The sequence below is a fragment of the Rhinolophus sinicus genome, linkage group LG07 (assembly GCF_036562045.2).
Source record: "Rhinolophus sinicus isolate RSC01 linkage group LG07, ASM3656204v1, whole genome shotgun sequence".
Classification (NCBI taxonomy): Eukaryota; Metazoa; Chordata; class Mammalia; order Chiroptera; family Rhinolophidae; genus Rhinolophus; species Rhinolophus sinicus.
Genome location: NC_133757.1, coordinates 45,296,832 through 45,320,844, shown reverse-complemented (window position 1 = coordinate 45,320,844; position 24,013 = coordinate 45,296,832). Strand labels below are relative to the sequence as shown.

General features: G+C 36.7%; 1 protein-coding gene across 5 annotated transcripts in view; it reads left to right on the top strand.

The window, feature by feature from the left end:
- The window catches only part of CTNNA3 (catenin alpha 3), a 1,442,547-nt gene that overhangs the window by 688,974 nt on the left and 729,560 nt on the right, over positions 1-24,013 (top strand). The gene's annotated exons all lie outside the window — the stretch shown is intronic.

Here is a 24,013-nt window from a genome sequence, read left to right as displayed (position 1 = left end):
TGCTAGCCAAATGAAATTTGGTATTTCTAAGCTTTAATTCTTCATTGGCAATTGACACATGAGCAATTTTTGAGTTTCAACCTGTACGTGGGTAATTTTTCACTATTGAGCTGATTACCAAACATATCAAGAGAAAAGCAGGTAACATGTACAGTGCTAATAGTCTTTTTGTGGTAAATTATATATCAAAGGCCAATCTCAGTATGTACTGAACATTTCTATAATTATAAGGGCTCTCATATCTGGTATGTTGACATTATAAAATTCAAGGGAATGTTAAATAAGGTAACAAATATGAAATTTTACATCGGCAAATAATTATGTTAATGTTCATCTTAACTTATTTTCCCTACTCCATGAATTTAACTCAATTTGCAGACTGAAGAAAATATCATTCCAGGGACAACAGTGCCCAATCTCTCCAAATAGAGATGAAATAATAAATAACCTGAGGTGTAGGGCCAGGACAATCATAGGAACTTTAGAAAAAGCAAGCCCTCAACTCTTGGTTTGGTTTTCCTTTAAAAAAAAAAAATGTCCTTTATAAACAGGAAAATCACACATACACAGTTATTGCCAGTATCAATATGTATTATTGGCTTTGTATCAAATTCAAGGTCACAATAGCACTGTGCTTTCCCACATTTACCTAGGGAAAAAGTTATTAAGAGAAACAAATAAAGAGAAATTGAATGGTTGTGGGTAAAACTGCTGGAAAGCAGTTAAAGTGTTTCCTTTATTTTGCCATTTATTCATGCACAATAGCTGTAGTATTTAAATGTGTTCCTTTTCATTGCTGAATCCGCTGAGGCAGTGAACTGTATCTTTGTGGGGCTGCTAGTGTGCTGTAAATGCAATATTGCCATCCTGGGAACTATAATTTAACTACCACAGAGGCATCGCCTAGCTGAAGGTATTTTGCCTTACGACACTTAGCATACGAGTGTTGAGGTGATATATTTAAATTATCTTCCAGCTTCAACAAATGCGCTTCCTCTGTGTTGGGACTTTGGTTGGGTCTGAGGATTTGAAAATAAACACAGACTAAAGAAAGTAAACATGATCACTGGAGGCACTTTGGCGGTCAACAAGTTTACTTTCTTGCCATTGCTATTCAGTAGGAAATAGCAAATTTACAAGCTCTTTACTAATTCCAGTGTTTGTTTTTTTTTCTTGAAATTGTTTCAGTAGACTTTAAACCCATAGAACAGCTATGATTTGTGTGTTTCAAGACTATAAGTACAAAAGGAAAGCGGATAATGATGAAGGATAATAAAAATGATAATAATGAAAAATGTAGATAACTCAGAACGTTTGTGGACTCCGTGAAAGCACTGATACTGTTGGAGAGTGATGACGAGCTCATCCTGCTGAAATCAGTTTTACTCAGAAGACTTGTGCGCTTTGGATACAGCTGAGTTTTATTTCATTCATTCATTCATTTATTCATTGTTAATATTTATTTGATCTTTCAGACAGCTATCTTTTGGACATCCTTAATATACTTGATTTTGATACATTTTCCCAACTTGTTCCAGTAAAGGATGGTTGTTGTTTAAGGCCTAAAAATTGAAGCATTTGATTGGAGTTTTGTGAAGTCTTCTCAACATTTTTTGTTCTGTTTTCGTGATATCTCTGTGTCCTTTTAAACTATGGCCTAATTTTGCTTTACCCAGGTTTATTAGGATCTATTTCTGGCAGGTAATTTGATCTTAAATGTTTAGTATTCAAATGTACTAGCCTGCAATTAAATGGTTGTCTCAACAGAAGATGAGTGGGATACTTTGATCTTTAGTGACTCAAAATTTCGAATTTGCTGGTGCATTACTGTATTTGTGACTAATGTCTCATGTGAGAACCAAGTAGATATAACTCAAGTAGGGGGAAGGTCAGGAATGTGATCCCAGTATAGGGAATAAATAGAAATGCTTTTTATGTATTTGCAGAAATATTACTGTACTGACACATTAACAGAGCAGATATCATGAGCCTACTTAATAGGCATCTAAATAACAGCTCAAGTTCAAAGGATGTTACAATAAAAATGTTAAAAATATTGCTAAACATTTAAAATATTACAGTATAGTGTAAGTAAAATGATCTCTACCACTCATAAAATTTAATGTATTTGATTCTATTTCCTCTTCTTTAAAATGTAAATACTAATGTGTATATATATATTTATATATATAAATACTATATATAAATACTAATGTAAATATATATGTATATATGTTTGTATATCCATATATCCATATATATATATGATATTTTAAAACAGCATTTGGTATATTAAGACATTATAGCTGCACAAGCCACTGGCAAAATAAGTTCAAGAGGTAAATGTGTCATCATAATTTATGTCTAAGTGGAAAATAACCCGTCTTTTTAAAGTATTTTACAAAGTAGTCTTGTAGAAGTATCATTCTTCTCCCATATAGTGTGCCATCTTCCCAGTGAAATCTTATATATTTTGCAGCTGTACAAGTTAAACATATACCAGGTGACCATGGATGACTGTAATGTGTAGCCCACTCATATAGAAATTAGCATTGGTAAGATGGTATTTTTACACAGTTACTGCTTAGTCTGACAAAACAATTTGATTGTAATAATGTCCAATAATAGTTAATAACATCCAATAATAGTTAACTATCCAATAATAGTTATTGCATCTTAAAAGTGTCAGGCATATACTAAATGCTGGGGAAAGAGTGGTGAACAAAAGTGACTCAGTCCTTTACCCTGCTAGTATTTCCAGTCTATTTGTTGGGGGAGCTATACATTATCAGTTAATAACAAACGGGAATTTATAACTACACGCTGTAATAAGGATTTGTAATTGCTTTGAGTCTGGGAAGGCCTCCTGATTGAAGCAGCATTGGAATTAAGATCCTAAAGATGAGTAGGAAATAACCAGGATATGATTACAGGGGCTGGGGAGTGGGAAGAAAATTTTGAGTTGACAGGTCAACACAAACAGAGCGCTGTGGAGAGGGAAGGAATGGCATATTTAAGAATCTGGAAAGCCTTAATGGTTGGAACACAGATAGCAAAGATGTGGCCTGCAATGGAGCTGGAGCGATGGTTAGGCAGAGGCCAAATCATGGTCTCAGGAGCTTTAAGGACGTAAAGATTTGGGTCCTGTTTAAAATCTTTCAAAGGGAAACCACTGATTGATAGGTTTTAAAGACAGGGGCGCAACGTGAAGAGGATTTGTAATTTTATTTATTTTTAAATCACACTGTGGAGTGAAGAATGTATTGACTAGGAGACTGGGAGAGTGAAAAGTTGCAGGTACACCAGTTACACTACACTTGAGCTTAGCCAAAAGGCCGGGAAGAGATACACACCAGTTATGGAACCATTAGTGTTGTACAGGAAATGAAGAATTAAGGTAATGGTGATGAAGATAAAAGTGAGCGGATCTCAGGAGCATAAATGGAAAGCCTTGATTAGCTACTGGAGGGAGAAAGAGGAGCAGGAGTATCCAGATTTCCAGTGTAGGGCCCTTTATGGCTGGCTGTGAAGAAATTCAAATTTGGGTGGGAGGGACAGAAGTTTGGTTTTGGACATGAAGACATTCTTTGGTTGAAATTCTATTAGGACAATAAAATTGTTTGATTAAGATCACCAATCTTATTACCTAAGATGAGACTAATATACATTTTATTGTACATTGATTATGGCATATCACAAAATATATAAACTCTCTAGTGGTTCTTTGATGTTAAACTTAAGTTCCTGTGCACCAAAAATGCAAAGAAATGAATTTATGTTCTGTACAACATTGTATCTCTTTTCCCATTGCCTGGTGGTCCTCATTTGTGTCTCATACTGCTCTTGTCCCACAAGTTCTTTGCTAGCGTATTGCTTTTTAATGCTTGGCTTCTTTTCAGTTAATATATGCTAATTTAACTTAAGGTGTATTTTTTTGTGTGTGATTCTACAAGTTTATTTTTAGTTAAATGTATTGGGGTCACATTCATTAATAACAGTATGTAAGTTTCAGGTATACAATTTTATAATATATCATCTGTATATTGCATTGTGTGCTCACCACCCAAAGGCTTGTCTTCCATCACCATATATTTGACCTCCTTTACCATTTTTATCCTCCCCCAAACCCTTTTCTCCTTTGATAACCTATCCTACTGCTGTCGGTGTTTATGAGTTTATTTGTTCATTTGTTGCTTTTTGTTTTATATCCACATGTGAGTGAAATCACACGGTTCTTATCCTATTTCATGTGACTTATTTGACTTAGGGTGATACTTTCAAGACCCATTCACGTTGTCGCAAATAGCAATATTTCATTTTTTAGGGCTGAATAATATTCCACTGTATATATGAGGTATAATAAAAAGAATGGTGAATGTTTAAGTTAAAAAAAATATTACAGTGAAAGACACATTGCCATTAATTGCCCTTAAAATATTCTCTTTCGCTTTGAGTATACTTATCTCATCATTCTTGCCACTTTCTAAAGCAGTTCTGGAAGTCCTTATTCATGAGACAGGGTCTATCACATACTAGCTCTGTGTTCATGAAGAACAGTTTGCTGCTCTAAGCCTCAGTTTGGTTATGAAAAAAACAGACAGTGATTATTTAATAGGGTAATTGACATAATTCAATAAAATAATGTCTGTGGATTTAGTGCTTTGTACATTTTTTCAATGTATTTTATTTTTTTAAGATTTTTATTAAAATATTGCTAACATACAATATTATATTAGTTTCAGGTGTGCACCATAGTTATTCAACATTTATATATCTAAAGAAGTGATCACCATGCTAAGTCCAGCAACCATCTGACACCACTATGCTATAACAACATTATACACTGTAGTCCCCATGCTATACATTACATCCCTATGCCTTACTTTTTTTTTTCCTGGAAATTTGGACCTCATATTCCCCTTCATTCCCCCCACCCCCTTTTATACTTTTCAATTACAGTTGACATTCAGTATTATTTTATATTAATGTCAGGTGTACAGCATAGTGGTTACACATTTATATAATTTAAGAAATGATCCCCCTGACTAGTCTAATACTCACTCACCAGATACTATACAAAAGTTATTGCCGTATTATTGACTATATTCCCTGTGCTTTATATTACACCACCATGACAATTTTCTAACTACAAATTTGTAGTTGTTAATCCCTTCATCTTTTTGATCCTGCCTCTCAAACCCCTCCCATCTTTCACTCCAACAGATCTAGTACCCATTTGACACCATCCATAGTTATTACAATATTACTAGATATATTCTTTATGCCATACCCTATATCTCCATTATTACTGTGTAACAAGCAATTTGTGCTTCTTAAACCTTTCTCCTTTTTCACTAAATCCCAACCCCCTCCCAACTGGTAACCATCAATATGTTCTCTGTATCTATGAGTTTGTTTCTGTTTTGTTTATTTTGTTCTTTAGATTTCACATATAAATGAAATCACTGCATCTGTCTTGCTCTGTCTGACATACTCCACTCATCACAGTACCCTCCAGGTCCATCCGTACCACCACAGAGGGCGAGAATCCATTTCCTTCCATGGCTGAGCAATACATCCTTCCATTGATAGACACCCAGGCTGCCTCCACATCTTGGTCACTGAAAACAATGCTGCAATGAACATATGGATGAACATGTCACCTCAAAGTAGTGTTTTGGGTTTCTTAGATAAATACCCAGAAGTGTGATCACTGGGTCCTTCTTTGTCGCTTGTTATAGACTTTGTTTTAAAGTTAATTTTGTCTGGTGTAAGTATTGCTACCCCAGATTTTTATTTTTATTTTTTTTATTTCATTTCCATTTTCCTGAAATATCTTTTTCCTTCCCTTTATTTTCCTTCTGTGTATGTCTTTCAATCTAAAATGATTCTTTTGTAGGCAGCATGTGTAAGGATTTGTTTTCTTACCCATTCAGCCCTCCTATGTCTTTTGAGTGTAGCATTTAATCCATTTATATTGAAAGTAATTGTTCATAGATATGTAGCTATTGTCATTTTGTTATTTATAATTTTGATCTTTTTTCTTTTTCCGTCTTAAAGAAGTCCCTTTAAAATTCCTTACAATAGTGGTTTGGTGATGATGAACTTCTTTAACTTTATCTTGCCTAAGAAGCTATTTATCTATCCTTTGATTGTAAATGATAGCTTTGGTGAGTAGTCTTGGTTGTATATCCTTACTTTTCATCATGTTGAATATTTTATGCTAATCCCTTCTGACCTGCAAACTTTCTGTTGAGAAATCAGCTGACAGTTTTATGGGAGCTCCTTTATAAGTTACTAGTTGCCTTTCTTTTGCTGATCTTACATTCTCCCTCTGTCTTTAACCTTTGCCATTCTAATTATAATGTGTCTTGATGTGGACCTGTTTGGATTCATCTTGTTTGGGACTCTCTGTGCTTCCTGGACTTGTATGTCTATTTCATTTTCTAGGTTAGGAAAGTTTTCGTCATTATTTTTTCAAATAGGTAATAAATCCTTTGCTTTCTCTCTTCTCCTCTGGTATTCGTATTATGCAAATGTTCTTAACATTTGATGTGTCAGAGGTCTCAAACTATCCTATTTTCTTTGGATTCTTTTTTCTTTTTGCTGTTCCAATTGGATATTTTCTGCTACCTTGTCTTCCAAATTTCTGATTCAATCCTCTGCTTTATCATCTAGTCTGCTTCTAGTGCATTCCTTCTAGTGCATTCTTCATTTCAGTTATTGTACTCTTCACTTCTGACTTTTTTTTTAATGATTTCTATGTCCTTTTTTACACTTGCTATCTCTTTGCTGAAGTTCTCACTACGTTCCTTGAGCATCCTTATAACCATTGTTTTGAACTCTGTTTCTGGTTGCTTGCCTCCATTTTATTTAGTTCTGTTTCTGGAGTTTTTCCCTGTTCTTTTATTTGGGATGTATTTCTTTATTTCCTCATTTTGGCTGTTTCCCTGTGTTTGTTTCTATGTATGAGGCAGATCTGCTGTGTCTCCCAATATTGGCCGGGTGGCCTTATGTGTAGTAAGTGCCCTGTGAGGCCCTGGCACAGTTTCCCTGTTCACCTTCTCTGGGTGCTCCAGGAATGTCCCTTGTGTGTGCACTCCTGTTATGGTTGAACCTTGATTGCTATTGGCATGTCAGTTAGTGGGATTGACCCTCAGGCTGATTGGCTGTGGGTTTTAGTCGTGTCCACATCTTACAGGCTGCTCTGCAAGGGGGCTTACCCCACTGAGTGGGATTGTGGTGCTTGTTGAGACTTCCCTTTGGGTGTGCCAATTGTGGGGTTAATTGGGTGGTGCTCTGCTGTGGTGTGAAACCAACCTCCAAGTATGTTGGTTCTAGGACCTCCTGTGTGGGGCTTCGGTACAGGCCCAAGTCACCTACTGCCTGTGACCAGCCATGGAACTACAAAGCGATCTGTTGTTCACTGCCTGTGCTAACCCTGGAGGCACATGGAAGAAGCCACACTGGGAACTGAGGATGTATGCCACCAATACTGGGCCTGTGGTAGCTCCACAAAAGCCAGGACATCCCAGGCCTGCTGCCACCTGCCAGATCTTTTAAGGATCAACCCCAGATAAAGCCTTATGCCATACATGAGTTGGGTGAGGCAGAGTCTCAGGGAGTCACTAGAGTGGGAAGAGTTGTGGTCAACAGGTTAATGTAGACTCTGGTTTGGTGCCAGTGCTAAGCCTGGAGCTACTCAGCAATAGTCTCAGAGCACATTGAGGCCAGTTGTCAGCTGCCTAGGTACTGTGAACTCCAATATTTTTTCAAGAAAGAGTGCAGCATTGGTGGGGCTGGCTGCTCTCAGTGAAAGTGCCTCTGGTGTTGGGTGAGTTGGGTGGGGCGAGTTGGGTGGGGTCCCAGTCAGTCAGCAGGGTGGAGCAGCAGAGCTCACCAGGCCAATCAGATTCAGATTTGGCCATAAGCATAGGGGGCAGGCTCAACACTGGAAAGATGGTGCATGCCTGCTGGCTGCATAGAAGAAGGGCCCCATACAGGGAAAATGGGGACTGTCCTCCAGCCTTGCTCTGATGCCCCCTGAGTTACTATCCCTCTGCCAGAACCCAAGGTAAGTGAGTGTCTGCAAGTGAGAGAGTCTGTGTGTGGGCTGTTTAAGAGGATGTCTGGGTTTCCTACAGCCTTCTGTCTCCCTGGATGGTCAGAATCCCCACTGTTTTGCACAGACAGATGTTGTGAAGACTCCTGTTCCTGGAACCAGAAATCTGGAGGCTGGTATGGGGCTGGGGTTTCTCGCTCCTCCAGGGGAAACCTCCATGGCCAAGATATCCCTCTCAGTTCTCAACCACCGCACAGAGGTTTGGGGCCCGCCCTTTTCATGTTTCCACCCCTCCTAACAGTGTCGATGTAGCTCCTTCTTTACATCCATAGTTATAAAACTTCTGTTCAGATAGGCTTCAAATGGTCTTCCAGGTTGATTGTTCCATAATTTCATTGTAATTTTGATGTGCTCATGGAAGGAAACAAGGCACAGTGTTTATCTTCTCTGCCATCGTGGATCGCCCCAGTCAGTGCTTGGTACATTTTAAGTAAACTATTAACATTTGATATCATTGATGTTATGTTATTGGTATTATTTAGACTTTGCTTCTCTTCCATATACTGTGCATATATTGGCTATGGCTTTACATGTTAATTCAGAAATGATATTTTTGTCAATCAGCTCTTTTTCTCTTTAATCTGAGTATTTCCGGCCTGTAGGGTCAAGAAGTTAGGGATAGGGAACATTCTTTTGAATAGAGACACCTCCTAATTGAGGTACAATGCTTATAAAGAATTGCCGGGTATGCCTTGCAATTGTTCTGTATCAGTTTTAATATCTTTTCCTTTCACCTTTCCAGGAGCAAGTACCCATGAGTTAACATGAAACTTCCTGCTCTTACCAAAGGACTGAATCACTTAAGTATATAGATACTTTCATAATGATAGGTAATGGCTCCTATCCTGCTGACTGTAGCCCCTAAATGCCCCCTGCCCATGCGGAAGTGCTGGTGCTCATGCATTCCTGCTTGTCAAATATTTTGAATAGCACTGCCTTATCTCCACCCACATGACTGTTTAACTGCTTCATGCACAGCATTATCCTATATCAACAAGGAAAGTAATCCACTGCATTACAGTACCAAGAACTCATAGGAATCAGTATCGTCTGTTCTTTCACAAGTCATTATAAAAATTAAAATCTTAGTTAAATGGATTGTTTGTTTACATTGATTTAGCAGGAGAATTAGTAAATTTTCATGAATTTAGAAGCCCCTAATCTATGTCTTGACTTTAGTTTCTTTTTATAAGAACAAAGGTTTAATAAGCATATAAATAGAACAAAAAGTTGTTTTATTTATAATATGGTGGAAAACATTTTTTTCACATACTTGTAACAAGTAACACACTTATTTAGAAATTATCCCACTTAGTTAAAAAAAGTGTTTATTGTACATGATTCTTACCTATTTAATAAAGTGCCTAAAAATCCTGTAATTCATAGCCCAGTTTCAATAGTACTTACTGGCAATTATCCTGAATACACTCACTCCCATGTATTTAAATAGTTATATAATCTAGATTCACACTAAATTGACTGGCTCCTCCCTACAATCAGGAACAAGCAAGTCAAGCGCTTTTTGTTTGTTTGTTTGTTTGTTTTATATTCAGATGAGTGCGAAAGAGTGACACATGTAAATCATTTGAGCTCATTTCTTTAGTGCTTGGTAGTGTGGTTCTTCAACTTGTGCTTCTTATTTTTTGTTAATCTGTAATGTTCTTGCTGCATAATTTAAATCTCTATCTTATGCCCCAAGATTTGTAGCTAGGTCATTTAGCTCTGTTTCTCTAAGGTTGATGGAAGGAGGAGTTAACACTCTCAGCTTTCTAACGGCAGACATTCAAAAGGATCACACCTGTCTCTAACATTACTAGCTCTCTCTGCCAGATGGCAAGAAATATTACAGGCAACTGATAGTTTCATTTTCAATTTAGACACCCATTATTTGATGTTTACAGGCCATTCCTAATTCTGAATCCAGAATTTATGGTTTATTCTGGAGATTATCATCACAGCGATCTCCTGCAACTCAGCTGTGCTTCACAGAGAGCTTTGTGCTGCTTTATCAGCCTTCCCTGACGTCTGGAACAAATATATAGAACTACGTCCAAATCACCCCAGCTCAGGCAGGCTTGGTTTATGACTCTCTAGATGTCTGTTTCTTCTAGTGGGTAGGCTAGTTTGCACAGTCTCGATGAGGGGAGAAGTTGACCCTTGGGAAAGAGAGAGGTAGTCATTAAACAAAGAAAACTTAACATTTAAGTCTCTGAACTCATCTGAATTAAACTATATGATATCATTTATTAAGTTAAATTTACTGAGTTTTGTTCAGTGCTAAATAATAATGAAGCAAAGATGTTACCTAGTTTGCCTTGCAAAGTTAAGGTGAAGAGTGATGTATAAATCTTCTGAAGAGATGGTAAAATAGTGGCAGGAGCTGCTTCAGAGTCATAGGCATATTTCAAATGCTTATTTTATAGTTTCCATTTTGAATATACAGTGTTTAGTTTTGCCTGTTGGATACATGGGTGTTTTCTAGGTTCTGTTCAATAACATGAATTCAAGCTTACTAAAGAGCCCTAGAAATATCTGTGCATTGATTGTCTGCAGAAGAATCGCTCACTACTTCTGTATTTTTGAAAGGATGTGGTAGCACATACATCTATTACATGTGCCATGGGCCAAATGATGTTTTATTTTAAATCTTGCTGATTGCATGGAGAATGAGAATATCTTTTGCTATCTGCGCCTACCTGCTTTTGTGCATTTGTTATGACCTGTCACTTGCCCCTCCTCACTTCCAGGGGAACTAAAATTAACAAAACTAGACAAAGGGACTAAGCCTGGTCATAAAAGGGCTTTTTCCTATTCCTTTATCGCTAAATTCAGCACCGTTCAGCACTTCCCTGAGATTTCACTTTCTGCCATGCAGGCAGTAACAAAGCAGAGAGAAATAGAGGAAAAATCACAGCAGACACTGTGCATCAGTCCTCCCCACCTTTTGTCCAACTTCACTCTCCAGGTAAGTTGCTTTTCCTTGAGGAACCAGCAAACTGGAAATATTCTTCACTACTGTTTTCTTCTGGGGAGTGAAATAAAAAATAATGTTCTTACTTATAGGGAAATACAACCATAAGTACTCCCACTAATAATCATTAGTATGTGGAGATCAGATCTGAAGGGACCCCAAGAGGTCTCTTCCTACACCTTATTTAACAGAAGAGAAAACTGTGACCCATGGAGATTATTTGATTTGCCCAAGTTCACACATCCAGCAAGTGGAAATATTAGGGCTTAAACACTCTCCTCTGAATTACTAAGTACATATTTTTTTTTCCTCCACGTCTCCACGTAACTATTCTGAATGAGAAAAAGAAACTTAGAAAGATGTATTTGGAATTAGCCTTAGAACTATCAACTTGAATAGAGGAAGGTTTTCTCTGAAGTCGCATTGTGAATTTTAAATTTGTATCATTCTGTTAGCTCTGTGCTAGGTGAGTCTGTGACAGCTCTCGAAAGCTGGACTCTTTGCTCTTATATCTTCTCCCCTCGTGACGCCTTCCTTTCCTTTTGACTCACTTGAACACAATCCTCTGGTCTGTCTAAGAATGGTCAATATTCCAAATATTTCTTAGCAAATCCCCTTCCTTGTAATATTTTTTTCCCAATAGCACATATCTAACATATTGAAGCTTCCAAGGCAACATTTGGAGCTTAAAATTTAAATAACTAAGATGTTCAAAAAGAAGGTGAAATAAAGCAATTATATTTGTATCTCTCACTATCCCTTTAATTTTTATATAATGGTGTCAATTCTTCCCCTAATCCTGGATGAAAAGCCAAGCAATCTCAAAACTTTTCTGGTTATCTTAGGGTTTTTGTGTCACTTCCCTTCTTCTAATCAGTAATTAGAATGTAATAGTCAAAACTTTCATCTTAATTTAAATTGGACTCCAATTTCCCACAGTTCAGGCATATTTCAGGAAGGAGATCAATAGTTGTAAAAGAGAAGTTATTAGCTTTTTCTTTCTTTTTCTCCCCTTTTCTGGCATGGAGCAAGGGAAAGGAGGAGAGGTAAGGGAACAGGAACGTTACAGCTGCCTCTATGGGTGTTGAAAGCTGACTTTTTCTTTAGATTTGCTGTATGGGTTAGGGTCCCAGCAAGAGAAAAGTTGATACACCAAGATGATAATTTGAGGAGAAGGTATTAAAGGGCCTGTTTACATAGGTGTGGACAAGGTTCACGGGAACCAGTGAGGGATAGGGCAAGAGCCTGGGCTAGCAACTGCAGGGAGCCCACCCACCCCAAGACCTGAATGAGTAAGTGGCCCCTGGACCCTGAGAGGGTAGCTGTATGAAGAAGCCTTCCTGCCAGGAACAGTGGTTTTCAGGAGAGGGACACAGTAACTGATAGCAACCCCTCTGAGTAGCAACCAGAAAATAAATACCCCAACCTTACTTTCCTCCCACCCTCCTGTCTGTGCGTCCCATTAGCCAAACCCACATGTAAGCAGGGTAGAAGGGAGCATCTTTATAAAATCTGGGCTGTGGAGCAGACAGTATGGTGGAAAAGGGTGGTGATTTGATCTAGAGGGGCAAATGGAAAAACCTGACACAGATGCTTTCACAGGGGTCCCCATTTCACCTGCAATGCACTTGATATGTGTGATTGATTCTTTTGAAGCTAACTGCTTAATCTCAAAATCCAGCAGTTTCTATAACTCCTCTCAGCTTAGCTTTATTTACTAATCTAGGCAATGATCTTGAACAAAACTCAAATATGCCCAGATCTTTTGCATGAGGCTTGTATCTGGAGCACAGGAAATGTTCAGACATTGGGATTGAGTCACCTCTTCTGTCTATTCATCAGCAAACTAGCCAGACACCTCTCACCAAGATTTCTTGGGAGAGAGTTTATATTTGCCCACTGAGTCTCAGCTGCCTGGAACTCCTATGATGCTTTCTTAATGGTCCCATTGGAATCTCTCTTACTGGACTTGTGTGGTCAAGGACATAGGGAGAAGGATGGGGGTTCCAGACTAACTTTGTCCTAATAAATCATCTCCAAAAACACCTTCCCTAGTCTGTTTATTTCGACCCTAATACCTTCATTGTAGATGTAAGATTTTGGAGTCATCTGACTGACTTTTTAATGATTTTCTTTTGAAATCATTATCTTGGTCTGGCATATTAGTGTGAAATGCCCTATGTGTATCTCCGTGCTTTAGTTAAACCTAAACATTTTAAATGAAATAAAGAGAAATAGAAAATTTCATGTATTGGGCAGGATAGTGGAGAGAGAGGGAATATTTTCGAGCAGGAGTCATTTCTGACTCTTCAATTACACCAACTACAACATATTAGTATTTATTCTGACTGCACATAATTAGATCCTATTTATGAGATTTTTCTATTAGAGAATCAAGTTTTGTTACAAATATTTTCAATAGGTTAAGTAAATGTCCCATAAAAGAGAGCATACCATTCTATTTTGTTTGTAAAAAAAAATAATAATCGCGAAGGAAACTATTACCTGCTAATTTATTTTAAAAGAAAAATTTCAGAGGCCAAATTTCTTTAAAATGGAACCCACTTAATTTTCCCCCATGCTGCAGAATCTGAAACTCATTGAATTATGAATCTTGAAAGTACTAATTGAAAATGGCAATGATAGAAAGGATTTATTTTAATCAGTAAATAATGAATCCATTATATTCTTATTTTATAGTGTAAAAAATAAACATGTTTGCAAGACACAGATTACAAGTGGATGGTGAAAACAATAATCAGAATGGTGGAAATCTTTCTGGTCTAGATTTCATATATACAGGCCATGGAAAAACTTTGTTAGACAGCCTATAAACTATAAGTTTATATAAACTCTAGAAAGCTTATTGTTGGCTGAAGTTTGACATATTGAGTATAATTAAACTATGAAAGCCTAGCTTTGGAAACAAAGAATGGGGATTAGACTTAAGAAACTGGAGGAATTGGTAGAAGATAAAATTTTAATGAGATCAGTGTTGTAATACTCTACCTCTCAAAGCATCGTAGATATAGAAAAATTGCTAGAGAAGAGCAATTCTAATTAAAATATGGAAAATAATTTATTCGATTTATGTATATAATGCCATATCATTGCTTGTTAGACTTTGGAGTGTTTTGAGTATACATGTATGTGCGCGCATGTGTGTGTGTGTGTGTGTGTGTGTGTGTGTGTGTGTACATAATCTCCCAAAAACCTTAAGATATAATACAAAGCATTACATTCTTCCACTTTCTTACAGATGCTCTTATATTAGCATCACAGATGTTTTCTCCATGGGTGGGCACTCTTTTGAAGCTGGCTGCTGGTTCAAGCATCAGAAAATCAAAAGGATTTCTAGAATGAGCCAGATAACCTTCTGGAATATTCTAAGAAAATTGACAATGATTCAATAAAGGGATTTTGGAAGTTGAAATGTCAGTAAAAGCATAATGTACAATTTAACCATTAATTGAAATTAGATGATTCATGAATTTTGGTCTAGATATCTATATTTTGTCTACGCTGACTCTCCTGAAGGTTATACTGTTTTCAACTCATTGTCCTGTGTAGCAAGATCTCTACAATCTTTCTGATGTCCAGAAGGAAATCTTCCTCAAATAGATCAATATCATGTTCACTTATTCATTTATCAGTTCAATTATTTTTAAAATTCATCAACTCAATAAATACCGAGCATATATTATGGCGAAGCACTGCTATAAACATAGCAGTTAATAAAATAGTTTATGCTCTCTACCCTCCGTGATCTTACAGGCAATTATTTTTATTGCTAATAATAAATATAATTTATTCAATGGCAGTTACTACCCCACATGCTTTATGTACATTATCTCATTTAATTCTCACAACAACGCCTAAAGCAGGCATTGTCATCTTCATCTTATAGATGAGGAGACTGAAGCTTAATTTACATAATTGGCATGTGGTCATCTTGTTAATAAATCTTTGCACTTATATGAAGAATATCTATCTGGTTTTCCTGTTACACCAACTTTTAATAGTTTAATACAAACGTTATTTTAAATGCAATGTGATTGATATAAAATGTCCTGAACAAGTTGAGAAAAGAAGTCCAGTTTCAAAGGCACAAAATTATTTTAATCTTTATTCATATTCCAATACCACACTGACTGATATAGCAGTCAATTTTGGTTGTGAGACTAGGCAGATTCCTTATTTCATATTTTTAAACCATTAATCCCAAAGTTATGTATTATTCAGAGTCAGAAACAGCAACAAAACACACACACAGACAGACAGACACACACACACACACACACACACACACACTGCCATGAAACTGACAGGTTTTCTATTATTTTGCTATGTCAAATAAAAATATTAACTATAAAGCCATCATTTTAAAACAGAAATGACAAACACTTAAATGCAAAACAAAGCAAAACAAAAAAAATGGAGCTACTCTCGGATTAAAAGACAGTTTTTATGGTTAAATAACTGGATTACCTCCACATGAGTATATTTTCACCACATGAGTCCTGAGACAAGTATTGCGGAATCATTAATGTACAAAATATCTTTGGATTCTGCCCTGAACCTAAGTAAAGTCTACAATTTTGAACATATTCCCTTTATTTAATAGTAATTACAGCATGATTTATACAAATAGTCACTGACCTAGGAGCTGGCAATATTTGAAACCCATTAGAACAGGAGTCACAACAAGTTTAGCTTAATGCTGAATCACTGAATCACACTATTGATTAAATTAATAAACTCCTTCTTTTCAATTTTTCCTTATTAAGAGCAGTGTGGGTTCCAGAGTTTGCTGGGCTTGAGCAGAGAACAAGAAACTATCAGGAAAAGATGACAAATGGTAGATGTAAAATGAGGCAAGTTATCGTAATACATAATAACTTGAAGTGAAAATAGTGAAAAAGCCAGTGATTTTAGGAAATAAAGTATCAGGTTACTTCTGATTCTTCCAGTCTCTTTCCAAATTATGTATCCGTCACTGGAGTGAATCTGCGCATCTACATTTACACATATATACCATGTTTCCCTGAAAATAAGACCTAGTTGGACAATCAGCTCTAATGCGTCTTTGGGAGCAAAAATTAATATAAGACACGGTCTTATAGTAAAATAAGACTGGTTTTCCAGGGCAACATCTTTAAAAGAGAAGATTGTGGCTTATATCCATCTCTGAGATTCAAAGGGATTAAGTAACATCACCAGTGAAATGATTTGAGTTTTATTGCAGTGCAAACCCACAGGTATTTCTTTCATGTTTGGTGCGTATCAGTTGAAATCCTGCGGTCTGGCATACACATCTCTGGTCTGAGAATACATGCAATAGGCTCCAGTGTCATGTTCTCAGTACTTGACTAGACATTTACTAGATTCTGTATCAGCAGAGAAATCCAGCACCATATGCTCTTAGAGGTGGGAGGGACTCTGGAGAACATGCAGAGTGCAATGGCCCCGTTTTACAGATGCAGAGACAAGAGAGGAGATTCAACTTAGTTAAGGTCACCCACGGAGCTTACTTCAGAACTTCCATTTTCTGATCCATGGATTTTATTTCATCCTCATATCAAGTTTATGTTGTACTTTCTTGTAGGGAATAATGATAACAGTCTTTGAATAAAAACACCAGCTGAATAGAGGATGTGACAGCTAACAGGATGGATGTTAATTACTTTTGTTAAAAATAGAAACATTAATTTTATTAATAAAAATGAATATGATTTAATATTAATAAAAGAGTGGTAAACCATTCTTACATTTATTTCTTTTATCCACAGCCATTAACTGAGTGCCAAACACTGTAGTAGATGCTAAGATTACAGAGTTAAGACTTTATAATTTATAAGGTGAGGCAAAGTGTAAATAAAAGATGACAAGAAGTTTCACAGGTATTATCATTTGAAATGTGTAGAGAAATTAGTGGAAACACAAATGAGAGCATATTTAAATATATATTTGTATATTATTGTGGAGTTGAGATTGAGGAGAGTAAGAAAGAGATGATATAGAGCGCTAGGCACTTGAACTGTGTCTTGGGTTATGGATTAAGAATTTTCCTATTGAACGAGAAGAAATTACGGCATTGCAGAATAAAGGTTTAGTGTGTGGAAAAGCATAGGAAAATCAGCCAGCTGGTGTAGTTCAGAAAACGCAAGTGTTAGTACCAACAATGGTGACGCTATTGCTAAGTACAATAACTGCTAACATTTCCTGAGCCCTTTCATTTGCCAAAACTTGTACATTCCTCATCTCTTTATTCCTTACAATAGCCCTATAATATCATTACTATATTATCTCTATTTTATAGGTCTGGAAAGTAAGACTTGGAGAGATGAAGTAACTTGGCCAAGGACACATAGCTGTCAAAGGGTGGAAGCAGGTTGAAACACAATTTTAACTGACTACACAAACTTCTATGCTATTTTGCTCATTATTTTTAAGAAATAAATTTACATAACTTATGTAAAATATTCATTTGAGTTTAAGTTACAGCTCATTGAAATCTTTACAGTATGGTGGACAAAACCTGAGATTAGACTCAGCTCAATTTGATCCTATCTCTTAGGATATGATATATGATATGATATTTAAACTGTGATATTTAAACTTACTGATATGATATTTAAACTCACTGAACTTTAGTGTCTTCATTTACATATGTGTGAAGAGTTATTGTGAATAGCATTTGAGATACATATAAAGCATTTTGTTGTGGTAGATGTTTGACAATCTTTGATTTTCCCTTACTGACTCCCAGCCTCACTCCAGCAGGCAGCTACTTGGGACGGCATCTTGCTTTTCCAAACAATGTAAAAGTTCAAGACACTTGCAATCTTCAGGCTGTTTCCCTTGATATCTAAGTCATCCTATTCTTATAAAGCTATTCTTTAAAACAAAACAAAACAAAAAAAAACTTCATTTCGATTCTCAGAGTTAATTGTTTTGTTTGTTTTTGTTTTATTTATATAGCATAGACCTTGCTTCAGAAAGATATTAGGATAGACTGTTAGGATGTTTTCCTGACATGCCATTTAGTACAGTGGCGTTCTAGAAGAGATTTAATTTTTTTATGCTTGTCTATTTGTATGTCTTTCATGCCTGAGAAATGTTGATTAGCATCTATGCCTCTGCTATGTATTAAGCATAAAATATTTTTAAGCCTATTTCTGCAGAAAGGAAATAAGTTAAGGACATCATATTTCATCTTTACTATGAAATAAAGATTTCCCATTTAAAGGGAAATGTGTCATTTTAAAAGGTTGAATAAAATTACACACATTCTAACACAAAACAAAACAAAATAATAACAAAACAACAAAAACATTTTTCTTGCTGTTTAAATTCCATACAGAGCTCTTCTCTGCACTGATAAGATTTTCATTTGATTATGAATTAGATACATTTTTATTTGCTTTAAAATTTATTTCTTAGTATTTGGAGCTCCGTAGTTTCTTTTGAGGTCAGTGTCATGGCCTTCCTGGTTTAAATGTCTCCTTTTATTTGTACAATTTCTGATTTATATTACGCATACATGTTTCCAGCATCTTTTCAATGGCTTCTTATGCAAGAAATTGTACAACAAAAGTACCGTTATTCTATAATTCTTCATTTTAGAGAACAAGGTCCTTTCATAGGGTTTGACAGTTAAAATGGAATATAGGTACAATTCGAGACAAATCTTAGTTTTATGGGTGTGGGAGTTAAGACCCAGAAATGTCAATGGGATTTGCCAAAGATTACCTTTATCCGATCTTTCTTCTGTTTATTTAACAAATAACTTTTGAGTTCCTATTATGGCACAGCGTGGTGCTGGATGCCATGAGGGACAAATTATATGTAAAAAGCTTCTCTCCCTTAAGGATTGTAGAGTCTAGTGAGAGAAATGCATGAGGGATAAGCAGTTAACCATAGGACAGACACTAATGAATTGAGCTCTCTAAAAGCCCTTCAACAATTCCAAAACTGATCATCATATTCCTATCGACCTGGTTTTCCATTATTTAGCCCATCATCACTGCTGGAAACCTGAACACAAGCTAAGATTGCATCTTCCAATTAACATCCTACCTAGTTTGCTCAGAGTCTTTAAACCTGTCAGTATTCTTCCTCCTGACTGCCAGGGCGTTAATTTAAACACTGTTCACCTCTCTTGTGGACTGTGAAAGCTAACTCTCTTGCTTGCCTCTGTTCTTAATCTCTTCAAATACATTGTGCAGAAGCCAGCCAGATCAATGTATTTGAAATAATAGTCTGTCTGTGTCACTCACATGCTTAACTTCCATGAGTCCCAGTTGTCTATAGGATCAACCTCATTTCTTAATGAAGCAAAACTCACCAAAATTTGGTCTCGCCTCACATTTTTTGTGCTAGTTACTAAATATTCCATATAGAATTTTCCCTTTGCTCAGGCTATCCTTGTCCCCCTAGAGTAGATGTCTCTTCCTTCTTGTCCTGGCTGACTCCTACATATCCTTCAATACTCAGGCATGTTTCCTTCATCCTCAATGGGAGTGCTGCTCTCACTGATCTATGTGTTACCCTGGATACCTCTATTAAATACTGTGTTTATGTTTGTTTATTTTCATTATTATTATTTTTATTAGTTTCAGGTGCACAAAACAATGTAATAGTTAGACATTTATCATGTATATCCCTCACACAGTGATAACCCCCCTCCCCCCATTCACTACCTCTCTGACACCGCACACAGCCATTACATTTCCATTGTCTCTATTCCTAATGCTGTACTCCGCTTCTTGTAAAAAAAAAAAAAAAAATACACACATATACACACACACACATATAATTGTAGTTGACATTCATTATTGTTCAGCTTCAGCTTCAGGTGTACAATGCAGTGATCAGGCATCTACATCATCCTGAGGTGATCTCCCTAATGAGACAAGTGTCCAGCGGATACCCTACAAAATCTAACACTAGATATGTGATCTTTAAAGGCAGGCACTAGGTTTAATGGATCATTGGCCCTTAGTATGGTGCCTGGCATATAGTAAATAATAGATTTCTTGACTAGCTTGAACTGTTCATTGAACCAAGTGTTATAAAATAAATAAAAGTATATGAAAGTATAAAGGAAAATAGTAATTTATTCCACTCAGAAGATCAAAAAATACTCCGTGTAAAATTTAGTAATTGAGTTGAAGCTTAAAAGAATCCATAATCAGAAAAGAGACAAGAAGTACAAAATGAAGTTTTCACGTGAGCATAGTTCCTGAATTGTTATTATAGTGCATAGAAAATAAAGGACCCATTGTAGTAGCTCATTAATGATTGATGAGTAAATATGGGAGTAGATCATGTGAGGCCTTGGACACCACGATCAAGAGTTTGTTCTTAATTCCATCGATAATGGGAATAGATTGAAAGGTTTTAGAACATAGAGGGGACATAATTAGATGTCAAGTTTACTAGAGAGTAAACACCTTGTGGGATGAGGTTTTTGTTTGTTTCTTGCTCTTTCATTCTCATATAAAAGGTGACTTGCATAAAGTTAGGGACTCATTATATATTTGAAAATAAAGATATGTTTTAGAGTAGTGTTAATACATCTTTCTGAGATGAGGGAAATGTTCTATATCTGTGCTGTACAGTATAGTAGTTACTAGACACATACTTCAAATTAAGGAACTGAGCAATTGGATTTTTAACTATACTTAATTTTAATTAACATTTCAGTTTAAATGGCCACATGTGACTAACAGCAACCATTTTGGACAGCACCACATAGAAAGGTCTCCCTAGCAGAGCCCCAACAGAAAACAGATGTAACGCTCAAATTGGAAGAATTCAAGGAGAGTTCATTTATTAAGAGATTTTTTCTAAAGTGTGGGCAGGTTTAAGGGAACCATAAGTGTGGGTGCAATTAACTGTGGTAGTGATGTGGGAGCAATGGTGAGGCAGAATCGATGGAAAGATTCATAGGTAAGATTATAAGCCTGGATCACAGGGGGATATTATTTATAATATGCAATGGTAATTTTAATGAAATTTCATTGACTGAAGTTTATGCTCAGAACTGTTCTTTTCAATAAAATATTTTCTGGCAGTTTATTTACCGATGAAGAATGTGATTGCTTTCCCTGTATAGTGCTGATCCCGGTCATTTTTTCTCAGTGCCTTCCCTCCTGGTTCTCCACTAGAAGTGGTAACTTTCCCATTGGCAGGGCTGTGCTGACTTAATGATGGCTCCTGTCAAGGTTTCTTTAAGGAGCATCCTCTCTTCTCAGCACCTGGAATGTAGGCAGGCTCTGACTGTTAATCTGTGTTGTGTTTTAATATTCTGCCCTTCCCATCCCTTACCTTAGTACATACAATTCACCTTCAGTCCTAGCTTATTGCTTGATGATTTGTTAAGGCTTTGAAAACAGAAGGAATGAGAGCTTTTAAGCAGGATGGGGCTATTTTTCCTTGCTTTATTTATTTTTATGCCATGCAGAAGGAATAAAGAGGCATAAAATGGCTTGAATGAAGCCAAATAAATCTAGATAAATAGAGCAAGGACCCAATAAAAAGCTGGAGGTAAAAAAGAAGAAAGATGGGGGAGGAGGAGAGAGAGAAAGGGAAGAAAGAAGGGAAAACTTTGTATACTTCCTGTAATGATAGGGACTGTTTATTACCTAAAGAACAAAATGTCTTTGACCCAATGAAACATTTTAAACTGAGGTTACGCTCTGGGTAGAAATTAGGAAATCATCTTTATAGTCCATATTGAATCTCTTTATGCTGTCACCTCCTGTTATCCTTTATTAAAATTTTGTATGCACTGCTGCTAGCTCTGAGAAGGCTGACACGTTTCAGTTGTTCTGATGAATCATATTGTAGAAGCTAGTAAGATTTTATGGCCAACACAACAGAAGTCTCTCATATTATTCCTGATGCCCTGTCTGTATGGAGAGTGTGTGTGGGGGGGTGCTCTTTGTACCACTCCTGCCTCCTTTTGACTATCTCTGATTTCATGACATGGAAAGAAATACAACCAAGACCTAATACTGCATGAAACTGGAGATAAGGGCTAGGTTCTTTCGGTAAAATTATACACTGTCTTTTATCTTGTTGTGTATCTGTTTATGCCATTGCTTCATATAGCTCTGCATTAACTTGTCACAGTGCTTACATGAAGGATGCTGGATGTTGCTCTTGCTCTGACATCTACAATTTTACTGATCTTTCCTTCTCTCTTCTCCCTTCTTCCTTCACTAGACACAGTCTCCCCCATACACATATTGAACACTCACTTTCAAAAATAAAATGTGGTAAAGGACTTGCAGTTCTCTACAATGTCTCCCCCTAGGAGGCATCTGGAAATATGTGGGGTCAATTTTTGGCTGCCATAGTGCCTGGGAGTTGCTATTAGAATTTGGTAGACCAGGTCCATGGATGCCAAACATCTTGCAGTGTGTAAAATGGTTTCAGATGATGGTGATTTTTCCTGTCTTAAATATCAGTAGCACTGCTGTTGAGAGAACAGAGGTCTAACTAAGGTTAGATTAAGTTTAGACTAAGTGGGTACCAGAAACCTCAGCTCATAGAGGATCTTAACTGTGTCTTAATGGATAAATGCCAAAATCTCCTCCAGAATCTAGAATGACACCTTCTTGGCATACAATAGTCTCCTAATAAAACTGTTGGGACAGAGTCCCAGAGAGTAGTTTCTAGGCTCTCGACCTCACGTGAAAAGGTGTTGGCTCAGGTAGTAGATGGCCGTCAGCTGTAACTAGTTGGCCATCAACTGTAACCAGTTAGCCATTAGCCACTAATATAACTGCTGTGGCTACGCTGGCAAGGGGATTGGGAGAGAAGCAGATGGCAGATTGCAGCTAACAAGCGCGGTTAGCAAGCAGATTGTGGATCGTGCTGATCCTACTTCCTGTGTCTCACCCGGCCGCCAGAGAGACTGGGATCCAGGAAGATGCCTCATTGGGGTACTGGTGGATGTTTGCTTTTGTGTCTTGACCAGCCATCATCGAGAATATAGTGGTATGACTTTCCTATCTATGGCTCCGTTGTTCCTTTTTGGCCTCACCATATCCTGTGTTCTTGTGCGGGGAAAGGGAGCCGAGACCCTGCATTACAAAAACTATGTTGTGTTTTGAATCAAGTTGTCCATCTATAAACTAGTCAAGACCATTCAGTAAGTCCTCTGCAAGTTACTTTCAGAAACAGAAAACAAAACAAAACAAAAACTTGCCAATACCAAGATTCTAACAGTTTTATAAGGGTGACGATCGTGCCCCAAAATAAAATGGGTATATTGGGAAGTTTTCAAAATACTATTGTAACAAGGAGAGATGAGAATTTACTTTGCAGCAGAATTATTGGGAACTTTCTGTGGAAACCGTTGAGGAACAGATAGGATTTTTAATAAGCTTTTTTTTTTTTTTTCAGAGACTTACTGAAGTCAAAGGTACATTATATGTAAGAACTTGGGAAAGGAGATAGAAAGTATAGGAATATTATTACTACAAAGGGTAGTGCTTGGGAAGATGTGACAGAAGACTAAAAAGATAGGTTAGAATACAATATAGTTGGTCTTGAACTTCTTGTAAAGGAGTCTTTCCACTTGAAGGTATAAGTTTATGTGTGGGTTTAATCGTTGGAGGTAGTGTATGGCATGCTGCCTAATGGTCTACATTTTGCCTCAATGTCCTTCTTTATGGAGTTCATGCTGTAAACTGCCTCAGTTATCAAGTGCTTAAACTTGCCTCCCTGATTTTCAAGGTCTCCTCTCAAGAGCCCCTTTCAGTTTATTAATTTCAATAGGAGCAATTTTCCTGGAGGTGAATCACATAATGATTTTTCTCAATCTCTTATACAAGATATCACTGAAAAAATATGATTAGATTCAATTTCAGTTGTCTCCCACAAAAGTAATATGTAGAAAATACCAA